Source organism: Lissotriton vulgaris, chromosome 4_1 (genome assembly GCF_964263255.1).
Source record: "Lissotriton vulgaris chromosome 4_1, aLisVul1.2, whole genome shotgun sequence".
In the NCBI taxonomy this organism is placed as follows: Eukaryota; Metazoa; Chordata; class Amphibia; order Caudata; family Salamandridae; genus Lissotriton; species Lissotriton vulgaris.
This window is the reverse complement of record NC_141691.1, coordinates 84,826,582-84,839,889: the sequence shown is the minus strand read 5'-3', so window position 1 is coordinate 84,839,889 and position 13,308 is coordinate 84,826,582.

The window sequence follows — 13,308 nt, the reverse complement described above, 5'->3', positions numbered from 1 at the left end:
GACTCGGCGTGAGTCGCTTCTTCGCTTTCAGAGTCGCTGGGGGCACAATAATCCCTAAGGGCCTGCACTAACATTTCCCATTCCAACGCGGCTTCCTGCGCCTTCTCATTGCCCTGTCTCCAAGCCAGCTGATATCTCAACGCGCTCTCTCCCGCTGCCCACTTCAAAAGCTCACTGTGCCATCTGCCGCCTGCCGGACCAGCCCGTGCCTTCCAGTTCCTGGTCACCTCTCGCTTAGCAAGGAGGAGCCCTAGGTCGATAAATTTACTAGAGATTTTATTTCTGGGGGTATGGGGAAACCAGTGCAGGAGCCCCACCGCTGCATCCATCGACAAGAGTCTTCCTGTCACCTCTTCCAGGGTCGTCGCTACCTCCTGCCAGTAGGACGTCAGTCCTGGACAGGCCCACAACATGTGTAGGAGATCCGCCTCCTGAGCCGGGCATCTGGGGCATTCCGCCGAAGCCGTGGCAAAATAACGCCTGATTTTCATCGGGGTCAGGTATGCTCTATGGAGAACATAATAGTGGACCAGTTGGAAACGGGCGTTACGTGTGCCCTTCCAGGCTCGCCTCACCAACTGGGACCAGGTCGTCTCCGGTATCTCCCTACCAATGTCCTCCTCCCAGCGAGCCTTCAAAGTGGTGAGAGGAGCCAATCCCTCGGAAATCAACCTGCCGTAAAGGCAAGTGACCGCCTTCACCGTGCCTGCCGACATCATTACGTACTGGCACACCTGCGATAAATGGGGTTCCTCCTGCCCGGTCTTCCAGTATGCCTGGATCGCTCGCGCAATGGCCGAGTGCAGCAGAAAGTCACCCCGGGGGATCCCGAAGCGGTCAATGAGATCTTGAAAGGACAAGAGCGCCCCGTCCTCATATAGATCACCAAGGAGCTGTAAACCGGAATCCTCCCAGGCCGCCAAACGTGACCAATCCCCTCCGTGGGGGAGGGCCGTCAGCATCCCCAACGGTATTTCAGGAGCGTATGGCGTTCGCAGGTGGCCTCGGGCGTGAGCTCGATTCCAACACAGGCGGACAGTCCGCTCCTCCATCGACAAGTCCCGCAGGACTAAACGTTGTCGCAGCGCTATAAAGGAGAGAACATGCCTGGCCATTCCCGTCCCCCTTCTGTCTTCCGGGCCCCGGAACTCCCTGGCAATCTCCTGGGTGAAGGTTTGGAGCTGCGCCGCCAGATAATATTTCTCAAAGTCCGGCACAGCGAGCCCCCCCTCGTCCTTCGGCCTCATCAAGGTGTTAAGGGCCACCCGCCTTCGGCCCGTACCCCAGAGGAATCCGACCACCATGGAGCGTAACCGTCGAAACGTGGCTGGTGGGACCCAGATCGGCAAAGTCCGGAAGTAATATAATAACCGGGGAAGTGCCACCATTTTGAGCAGAGCGATACGTCCCGCCACCGAGAGCGGCAGCGTGGCCCAGAAGTCCATGCAACCTCGCAGTGCCCGAATGCAGCGGGCAATGTTCCCATCCAGGAGGTCGGGTTGGTCGTGGTAAACGAATACCCCAAGGTACTTAAAGCAGTCGGGCTCCCACCTAATCTCTCTATTTAGCGCAGGGGCGGGGGTGCCTCTGCGCATCGGAAAGAGACAGGTCTTAGACCAATTTACTCGGAGGCCCGAAACCACTCCGAACTCCGTGAGCGCCAACTCCGCTCCGCGTAAAGCGTCGATCGGGTCCTCCAGGAAGAGCAACAGGTCGTCCGCATATAGCGAGACATAATGTGGGCCCGCCGACGTCCACAAGCCCGTATAGTAACCACCCGAGCGAAGGTGCAGCGCCAGTGGCTCCACCGCCAGCGCAAAGAGGAGTGGGGACAACGAGCATCCTTGCCGCGTACCTCGTTCCACCGGGTATCGCGATGAAATCAATGGGCCCGCTCGGACCCTGGCCGAAGCAGAGGCATAGAGAACCGCGGTCCATCTAACAAATCCCTCCCCGAGGCCGAATCTCCGTAACACCGTACTGAGATAGTCCCACTCCAGGCTATCGAAAGCCTTCTCCAGGTCCACCGATAAGACCACCGGGGACGGGGCATCCACAAGTGGTTCCCCTAGCAAACGGAACAACCTACGAATATTCATAGTCGTGTTCCGCCGTGGGATGAAACCGGCCTGGTCTTCATGCACCAGGGAGCTCATGTGTCCCAGCAGCCTCGAGGCCAAGATGCTGCTTAGTATTTTATAGTCTACTGTCAACATCGACAGGGGACGGTATGATCCCGGGTCGGACGAATCTCGGCCCGGCTTGAGAAGAGGAACCACCAACGCCTCACACATCGAGCTCGGGAGTCGCCCCAGCCTCTTCGCCTCCCTGTAGACCACCAGTAGTCGCGGGGCTAGGAGGTCAGCGTACGCTGCGTAAAACTCCACTGGTAGGCCATCTAGGCCCGGGGTCTTGTTTCTCGCCATCCGTTTAATGGCCCCGCGGATCTCCCCCAATTCGATGTCGGACCCCAAGGCTTTCGCCACTTCCTGCTCCACGGTGCGGAGCTCCAGTGGGCGAAGATAATCGTCAAACCGGTCTGGGTCACGTGCGGAGCGACTGCGGTACAAACATTCATAATAATGCCGGAAGCAACTAAGAATCTCCGGTTGGGTGCATACTACAGTTCCGTCTGCCCCACGCATATTAGTCGTCGTTTGGGACTGGCGCGTAGGGTTAGCCAGCCACGCCAACAACGCACTCGACCTGTCTCCTTCAGCGATAGACCGGACCGTATAGGCTTTATAATCAAAACAGCGGAGCCGTTCGACCTCTGCTGCCACCCGTTCCCTCACCTCCGCCGTTCGTGTTTGCAATTCCGGGTGTCCGGGACGGCAAACCTCAAGCTCGCGGAGTTCCCGGTCCGCTGTGTCCAAGTCAGCCAGAATGACGCGCCTCATGCCCACCTTCTTAGAGATACAGTAACCCCTCACCACTACCTTAAAAGCGTCCCATTCCAACGCCCTAGTACTCGCGGAGCCGCCGTTGGACGCAAAATAATCCGATATTCTCTCTCCCAGGTCTGCTTTGAAGACACTGTCCTCGAGGATCTCGGGCCGTAATTTCCAGGTGGGCACCGCCGGCGCCCCAGGAAACCAGCGAAGATCCAGTAGGAGGGGGTTATGGTCCGAGATGGTCCTAGATAAGTACTCCGAGCGGACCGCCGCCGAAACCAGTTCGGGTGATCCAAGAAAGCCATCGAGTCTGACATGCAACTCATGGAGTCTCGAGAAATATGAATAATCCCTAGATGCGGAGTGATGCGCCCTCCAAATGTCCGTCAAACCCCAGCGGGTCTGCCAATCTTGTCGACCCTTAGCCGTGCGACGGACTGGGGAATCGGGAAGCGGTGGATGCGAGCGGTCCATGTCCACATCAACTACGGAGTTAAAGTCTCCCCCAAGCAGGAGGGGCCCGGCAAAGAAGTCAGCCAACGAGCCCGATAACCTGGAAAGGAAGGCAGTCTGGTCCACATTAGGAGCGTACACACAGCAAACGTTCAGGTTCCTCCCCCCTAATGTGCCCGAGATGGCCACGAAACGCCCCTCTGGATCCAACACTGTTCTCGTGACTTGGAAGGGGACCCCTGCCCTGATCCAAATTAGCGCCCCCCTGGCATAAGCGGAGTACGACGTGGAAAAGACCTGCCCCCGCCATCTACGCTGCAGCGCCGCCCCTTCCGCCTTGTTCAGATGGGTTTCCTGTAGCAGCGCCATTTGCACTCCCCTACGCACTAAGTAAGCGTGGACCTTATGGCGTCTGGACATAGTGTGAAGCCCCCTTACATTCCATGTAACACATTTCAAGTTAGCAACATCAGCCATTGTCCCAGATTGTTCTCGCACAGTTCCCCCATCCGGGTCTCCACAAAGAAAAGACATCCTTCCTCCCAGCACTGGTGGCGGCCATTTTCCCCAACCAAAACCAAACAACCCAAAAACCCGTCAAACCCCCAACCACCCACCCCAGAACAGGACCCAAACTGCACCATCTAGATCCCATCCAAACCTCGTCTGTCAACAACCCAAGAATCCCCTCTAATCCTACGGTCGCCACCGTAGGAAGGCCTTATGGGCCAGGTGCGGGCTGGGCGGAGGCAGTGGGCCCTCGTCGCCCGGGTCACCAGGACTATAACAAGCCCCAACCTGTACCGAAATCTTCCGGGGCAAAAGCAGAGGCCCCCCAACCCTCTCCTCCCCATTGTTAGCAATAAAGGACGGCAACCGCCTCCCCCCTGCCGGGCCCCCTCCCAAAACAAATCAGTATACCCCATTACCCCTGTCCATCCAATAGGTCCTCCACCGATTTCGGTGTGATCACCGGTGTATGGGCGCTATCGGCCACTGAGTCCTCCGAGTCCGATGGTGCTCCCTCATCACCCAGGTTGTCTTCCTCCTCGATGGATTCATTCCGTGCTCCCGACAACTCCGACAATACTTCCAGCACTCCCCTCCGCTCCGATGAAGTCTCCGCAGTTGAGGGCCCTCCTGTGCGGCCGCGGCGATTCCTGACCCTCCTGGATCGCCGTCTTTGTTCCGGCTCATCTGCCTATTGGGACGAGGAGCCAAAGCCATCTTTCCCTGACCTGTAGAGCTCAAGCCAGTTACAGACATCCTCCGGAGTGTCGAAGAACTGGGTTTTGTCGTCGACAATGATGCGGAGCCTTGCAGGGTACAGGAGTGAATACTGAATGCCCTCGCTCCTGAGCTCGCGCTTAACCGCCAGGAAGGAGAACCGCTTGCGCTGAGTCTCGTAGGTGTAATCCGGAAAGATGTTCACCTGGCTGTTCGCTACTTTAAACGGGCCATTGTGCCTGGCGGCATTGAGGATTAAGTCCCTGTCCCGAAAATGCAGCAGCCGCGCCACTACCGGTCTCGGGGTGCGTCCCTGCTGTGGAGGTCGTGCTGGGATTCTGTGGGCCCGTTCTAGTGTGTAGAAGGAGGACAGCCCTTCCGGGACCACCGTGTCTCGGATCCAGGTCTCCAAGTACCCCACCATGTCATCATCCTCGATCTTTTCCGGCAGGCCCACCACTCGGATGTTGTTCCTCCTGTTGCGGCTTTCCGCGTCCTCCGCCCTCCGTTCCAGGGTCGCAATTCGGGATAGGGCGTCCTTCATCGTCGCAGCCAAGGTGCGCTGCGCCGGCTCCAGGGTTTCCACCTTGCTCTCCACCTCCTTGACCCGGTCTGAAAGTTTGCCATGATCTGCCCTGAGGAGGCCCAGGCTCGTCGCCACTTGAGCAATGTCCTGCTGGAGGGCCGATCTCGTGGTCGCTATCGCCTCCAGGACACGGTCGAACTGTTGCTGCATCTGCGCGCCATCAGAACTTTTCGGGTCTCTCTGCTCCTCCTTGTCCTGGGCTTCAGTGTCCGAGGCGGTCTGGTTGGATCCCTTGGCCCCTCTAGGTTTCCCCATGCTCCCAGGGGCACTCCGTGAAAGTCCCGGACTAGGCGGCTCCGCGTGCAGGAATCGATCACGTCCTTCCCGGGTGCTTGTCCTCAATTCGAGTATGGGCGACCTCCTTCTCCAGAGCCCGTGGAGATTCCGCCGCTTCGGCTCACGCCACCGCCACGGCGTCCGGGGGCACCGATGAGGGGGCGGAGACAGCCGTCGCCGAGTCGGGCAGACCCGCTTCTCCACTACAGCCCCGGGGTGAGGGCCACCAACTCCCTCGGATGATTTGCGGCGCCAGAGTGTCGCGCCTCCCATGTAGGTGGACTGGTCAGGAAGACGTAGCTAGTTGCGGAGTCGCGAGGCGAGCCACTGCTCGGCTCGCAGGGCATCCGCTCTCGGTGCCCTCCACTGCGTGGGCACCCACCCGGCCGTCCAACCGAGTACAAATCCGTTGCAAAAAAGGTCTAAGCCAATAAATGTCTCACGCCCAGAAGAGCCGGGGATGGTGAAGCCAGGCGCCAGTCGCTGCCCACGGCACTTCTCCGAGTCAACAGGTCCCCACAGGGGGACAAAGGAGACCGGGCGCCATGTTGGGTCGCATTCCGCAACTCCGCAAACTTCGGTCTAAGTCCGGAGCAATTCTTGTCCGATCTCCGTCAGGGGCCTCGGGAGGTTACCGTCGGCATATTCAACAGAATGCGGGGTTTGGGGTGTCCCGCAGCCTCCAATTTTCAGGATAATCCCGGGCTCAGTCCCGGAGCCGAGCTCTCAGGCGACCATCGCCATCGGCGCCCAAGCCACGCCCCAGCACCAAGAGTTTCCATGTAGAGGTTATCCGCAGTATATCAGCAAGATCTGCAGGAGATTGGGCTTTTAAGACTGACTGTTGCAGGATTCTATGGGAGAGGATGAGCATAAAAGATGAAGCAGGCTTATTTTTTTGTTGATGTGCTATTAGATCTTCTTGGGCAGATTTACGAGGACTGGCGCATCCCTGCATATCAGCAAGGATGCGCCAGGTAAGATGTGTCAGGCAAGTTTACACTTGCGCCACCACAGATTTGCCGCATTTACAATGGGGCGCATCGTGGAGCAAGGATAAACAGATGCGTGACGCATCTGATGATGTAAGGGCAGCGCACTGCTGGAGTTGTGTCGCAAGCGGGACGCAACTCCAGCAATGCTCAGGGGCTGCCCATATCCAGCATGCTGCGTAACGCCTTACGCCTGCTTCAAGCAGGCGCAGGGTTTTGACACAGTGGCGTCGGAAAAGTGACTCCGTGAAATATTGTAGATTTCACCTCATCACTTTCGAAGGCTTTTTACGACGGAAAGTCCACCCTGCTTACATTAAACCTGATGCAGGTTTAATGTGGAGCCGCACTTTACAACTTGACGCATCTCCCAAGATGCACCCTGTAAATACGGCGCAACATTGCCCATGGTTTACGCCAACACTGCTTCACAGAAGTGACGCAAAGGCGGCGTAAATGTGTCGCTAGGGGCTGGTAAATCTGCCCCATAGTATTTCTCAACTGAAAAAGAGGTTGATGGCTTTCCACTTTTCCGTGGGGTGGTGCTTCTGCCATGGAGCCGAAGCAGTGCTTAATTGTTTTGAAAATAATTCAGCTTCTGTTTATATACTACTTTGCTTTGGCTGATGTGATGAGGTGTCTGCAAGTAGCGGGGACTGACTTGAACAGAATACTGAAAAGTAGTAAAGTTAGACTTTTAGTCTAAGTTTACCTTTGTGAATATCAAAAAGCAGGTAGCTTACACAAAAGTATAAGTTTACCTTTGTGAATTGGGCCCATAGATTCTAACCAAAATGGTCACTAAAGTAAACTAAATGAGCAACTTAGATCCCAAATATCCTCTTAACTTGGAAATGTATCAATTGTTACCTAGTCTTAGATACAAGGGATAGGGTCTGTCTTGTTAACTTAAATCATATCACTCCTACAGTAGCTGGAATTATCACCCTTACCACTCACACACAAGTGAATTAGATAGTAATGGTACATTTTCAAATTACCACTACTAACTGAAAAACTGAAGCTCATGATGGATTATAGCTGAATACATCATGCAGCACAAAAACAGAGGGACAGCCTCAGGGTGCCTCTTCCCACATATATAGGAATTGTTTTCAAATGTATATGGCAAGGATCACAATGCTGGTAGAAGCATTCAGACATTGAAAGCTGTGTTATAATGGTAATCCTATTTACATCTGTAAGCAAGTTGGCATTCAATACCCATAAAAGACAGAAGAAAAACTGGTGACACCATGAGAAATGTAAGAGACAAGGCAACTGCATATTCTGCCGCTAACAGCAACATTGTGGTAGAAGGCTTTCAATATATTCACCAGAAGAAGCAATACTCCATATAGAAAATCTGAAATGGTCTCAATACTTTATGACTCAAGCATCATGTCAACATTTGCAGTTTGGACAAGATGATAAAATTCCTTCTTATCCTTGATTTTCCGTTACCTCCTGAATGTTGATGCTAATGGACCAAAAGGCAACTTCAAAGGTAATTGTCTAGAACTGCATCACCTAACGTTGACTGCCCTTAGGTGGGTTCTTCTCTGTTAGCTTATCGCAGGATTGAGGTATGGGTCATGCATTTTAACGCTAAGTTTACTGATTATTATTTGGGAAGTTAGAGAGGAAAATCATGAACAATCACTAACTCAGTGACTGGGGTAAAGATCTTTTTGAATGGACGATAAATGTGAAAGGTTGCTAGAGCATTATAAAGTTGTGTGCAACTCAAGACAAGAAATACATTGCTGCATTGTATGACACATTGGATTGGAAATGAACATGTTTGAAGTATGATCGCCTGGTTTAGTCATTTATGCATTATATAAAGGGCAAGTGGCAATTATTATACACAATTATTCTTGTTGCTTATTAGAAGGATGATACATTTTAAAAAAGAAATCAGAAAAAAATGACATTCAAAGTATAGTGTTCAAATAATTTAGGCTTAAGTAAAAAAAAAAACATTGGGGGCAGGATCTCATTTCCAGTTCACAGAATATAGAATAATGTGATTTTTCCATCTTTTAGGGGTTTACGGATACTGACACCTGACCACTATGGTAAAATGTCTGAATGAGCAAAGCAGACCTGCTCCCAGGGGGTGTTTCAAGATATATCAACATGTAAACATTGGCAAGAATTCTGTCCTGTCAAGAGCACCAAGAAATTAGATCCCATCAAGCTCATCTTGGAAAATGGCCACTGGCTGCCCCTGGATGCCAGTATGCATTTCAAGATGGCCTATGTAACACATAAAAGCTATGTATTTAGTAATAACCACCAACTTCAAAGACAAACTCAAGATCACTGGAGGGAACAGAAGCCCCAGAAACCAATCATGACTAATTCTGGAAATCCTGACAGTAAGAAAGTCCAAGACCTAAAACAAGGCCTTCTCACGTCAGGCTAGAGACTCTACAATAATCTGCCTGAAGACCTTAGGATGGATAAATAATCCTAGGGACAATAGTGCATTTTATAAAAATATCATGCATGCATTCATTAATTCATTCCATAATAAGCTTATACAATTCAGGAGGTACTTCAAACTTCATCTGTTCAGAACCTATTTACTGAAGTCACCTCTATGAGCATCTCGATTTCACAATATTGCCTTTAGGGCAATTATTGCCCTTACTCACTGTATTTATTTTGCTTCTGATTACCTGTAACGTGTTCCTTTGTTCAAGTGACCAGTTCTGTGCTACATAAATATTACAAATAAATTATTAACATAAATGTACGTACTCTTGTAAAATATTTCTTCAAAGAAACACTCCCTAAAGTCATAAAGCTATAGTAAAAGCGGTTTCTCTATAGAAAAGAAAAACCTATGTTCTCAATGCAGGAAAAAAAGTGTCAACGTGCAAATGCACTTTTGTTTTAAATTTACAGGTATACTTGTTAAAGTTACCCCAGGCAAAAATGGTTACTCTTGCAAGTGATTCTGGGAGGCTGCGGCACCCACTGAGTATCAGAGGTGCAGCTGCTATTCCATAAAAGTCGGAAATTTACTTTTAATGCTTTTTCTTGCGGTAGGTTGCGAATCAAAGCCCTGAAGTATGAATCTCATCACCTTTTGCTGCTGACTTTTAAAAGTAAGGTTCTCACTCTTAGCTAAATGAGAGTAATTTACTATAAAAATATACTGTAACCTTTTCTCCATCACAGTAATCTTATTAAGTGGCTTTCGCTGTAGGGCAATTTGATCGAAAGTGGTTACACATTGCCAGTAGATTGTCTGCACAATAGCCATTAAGGTGACAAAGGGTTCTTGGTACATTCAGTGCTGCAGGGTTTATTAAGACAGATTCAGAGCCACACAATAACCAAAGGTGGAGATGGCATATACCACTTTACACAGTATGACTGAATAATATTGGGACATAGAAGAATGTAATTTCCCAGGAGCACACAATGTGAGACAGACTGCTTACATTTTTCAGTGTTGCACAAATGCAGAACATATATAGTGCTTAATGTTTTCATTAATGGGTCTTAATTTTTTTTATTTTGTGCTAATTTGCACTGTTTTTGCTACTTGTATAATAGGAATTTAAGCAAACAGCTTTTGCCCCCCTCCTTAATTAATGAAACACTGTACACAATGTCAAAATAGAGAACTAGATTGTTAAATAGTATTAAAAAAATCCCAATTATTTGTGTATAAATTATTTTTGTTGTGTACATTATAAGAAACCCGTGGATTAAGTGTGCTATTTGAGATTGAAATTATTTATTTGTTAAATTGGTTACTATACACAAGGAAGGCAGCTAACAGACAGAACCCACCATTGATTTGTTCTAAGGCTCTGTTGAAGGGTTTAGCTGGAGCTCAGAAGTAGATATGTTTTCTCCTGATTTCCCTGATTTCCTGAGGGGCAGAATGTATGACTGTGGTTTGCAAAGTCTGAGAAATAGTTTAAAATACAAAACTGGTTAGATGTCTGCTAGGAGAGAGAAGAACAACAGAAGGGCAGACTGGTTCAAGCCCAGAGCAAACACAGAAACCATCCCTACAATTAGTAACTCATACATCCTGAAAGTACTGGCTAAAGATTGTTGACTGACAGTCCGAGTACTTAGATCAAAGCACTCAGCAATGCTCTGGGACAATGCTGGTCAGAGATTGACAGATTTAACACTATTCAGAAGACATGGCATGACGTCCAAGAAAGATGGCACCGTGCATGTAGCTCTCTGATAGACGGCGGAGTCTTCTGAGTTGTGGCAGTGGCATTTCCCTTTGCAGCTCGCCATATTCTCTCAGGAGAGTGAGGTAAACCACTGGTATGTGCTTCTGTATTATGTTTCGACAGAGTGGAGTCCATGCTATGCCTCTGCATGTACCGTGCATTCTCTCCTCATAGAGGCTGCCATTTTCATCAGCAACAAAGTTGGAGCACTGAGGAGAATGTACTGGCAGTTATGAGTATATTGACTGGCAGCTAATTTCAATGCATGGTATTGTGAGTTTTTCATAAGTTACATATAAACTTTATATGAATTTTCTAACATTGAGGCAACAAAGTTGTTTTTCCTGTCCATTTGTCATAGACCTCCTACTGTCATGCGCCAAACGTTTTCGACTTTTGTTCAGCACTTTCCCTCACAAGACTGTTATGCTCAGCTTTGACATTCATGTTCTCTCAATCTTAAGCAGTGGTGGTGTTTAAATTGTTACATGGGCAGATTGAGGACTATTTCCAAAGTACATCTTAAGTATCCCTCTGGCTCTTTGCATAAGTTTGTTTCCTGTCCTCCTCAGTGTTCAATGAGAGAGGAGATGGAGGAGCCCTGCTTTTCTAGTCACCTCAGTTTGCATTCCTCCTCTGCTACTGCCCTCCCAGCCTGTGTGGCTGGATAGTCTTCTACTAAGTGGTTAAAAAAGGACCCTCCAACACCTACTAAGCCACCTTCTCTGGCCTCAATAGACCTTTTACTGGATGAAATTAGGGCATTACGCCTTTATAAGGGGGAAACTAATGCCAAGCTCCAATCCCTCTATGACAAGTTGTCCAGAATGGAGGAAGAGTTTGTGGCAGCGGAACAGCATATTTTATTCTTCACACTACCGCTCATGTAGTCACTCAGCTTCAATGGCAGGTATCCTTACTTCAACAGCAGGTCGGAAACTTGGAAAACACAAATAGTAGAAATAATTTATGAATTTATGGCTTTCTAGAGTGTTCTGAAGGATTGGACCATATTTCATTTTTCAAAGCATTTCTCCCTAAGATGCTCCATCTATCTGAATCATCTTCTCGAAAAATACAGAGCATTCATAGACTGAGTGACCGACCTACTACTTCTACCTCAAGGAAGCCTAGACAAGTCATGCTTTATTTTCATGAATACACAGACCTGTTCAAAGTTTTGTCAGAAGTTAAGGCGGTAAAGAGATAATTTCTGTCTGGTAATAACCTTTACTTCATGCAGGATTATGCTAAAAGCACTGCAGACAAGGCTAAAGAATTTCTCTCCTTGAGATCGGCACTCCGATCACTAGGTGCTCGCTTTGGTCTTTTCCACCCATGTTTATTTCAAGCTACCTACACGAACAAGACATCCACTTACGAGAATCACTTTTGCCAAGGACATTTTTTCATGATTGCAGAGTTGAAAATATGGATATATATGCAGACCTGTTAAACTTTGATATACTATTGTCAAAGTGTTCAGTGTTTAAAATTGCCTCTTTTTTAAAAGCATTTTGGTCTGCTCGCACTGTTTATAATCTTTTCTTGTTATCCCAGCTGTAGCAGTTACATATTGTTTTACACTAATACTACTCTTTCTTTCATAGGTTGTATTTTTCCTGTTTGATCTGTGATGTTCATCATTTTACCACTGTTCAATTAGTCTGCTTCTTGTCTTCTCTTAGGAGCCTGACAATGTCACCTCTTCCATATGGGCTCACCATTGCCTTCCTTCTTTGATGATGTCCTTTGGTATGTTTTCCCTCCAACATGTGTTTTTTATATTATGTCTTAATTTTCACTCTTTCTAATATACTTGGTTGCCTTTTTCCTTCCTTTCCTTTTTCTTCTATTATCATCTATCATCACAACTCTTCTTTTTTCATGTCTTTCTTTCTTTTCCCTACTTTCTTGTTTTCACTTGGTCCATGTTTTTTGTTTTTTTCATGTGATTGGATATTTTCCTCACTATTCCTTCCCTATGTCTGTGTAAGTTTTATCTTGGAACAGTAAGGGTTTAGGTTCACCAATTAAACGTCAACATGTTTTAACTCATTTTTCACAGCTTAATACTGACATTTCTCTCTTGCAAGCATCTCATACTACTAAATCAGAATGCTTAAGATTGAAAATAGGGTGGATGGGCAGTGTTTTCTTTTTACCTGGTAATGGTCAAAGGAATGGTGTTGTGACTTTATGTCATACGTCTCTCAATGTTCATTTGATTTCCCAAGAAACAGATACAGATGGCAGTTGGCTGCTTACTAATTCCTTGATAGAAAATGTAGACACATATTTACCTTCAAATCAAAGGACTGTCTGAAAGAACTTGCTACCGCCAAACTACAGTTTCATACATTTTCTATAAGAAATATATCAGTGTTTCTTCTGAAATTCAGTGCCAAATACGATTGCGGTTAAAACAAATTGGAAAAAATTTAGCAAATTATCCTAAAATCAAGAAGAATAGAAAAAAATTGACTCTATCACAGATATTCACTTAAATTTGTTACATAAGGATTCGGATGTTTTAGGCAGAATGTGCCCAATTTTATGAGACAATATACACCCCTTAACATGTCCTTTCTGATATTGACATCTTGGATTACCGCTCATTCACACAGAAATCCTTTACCACCCAATTAAACTTTCAAGATTTA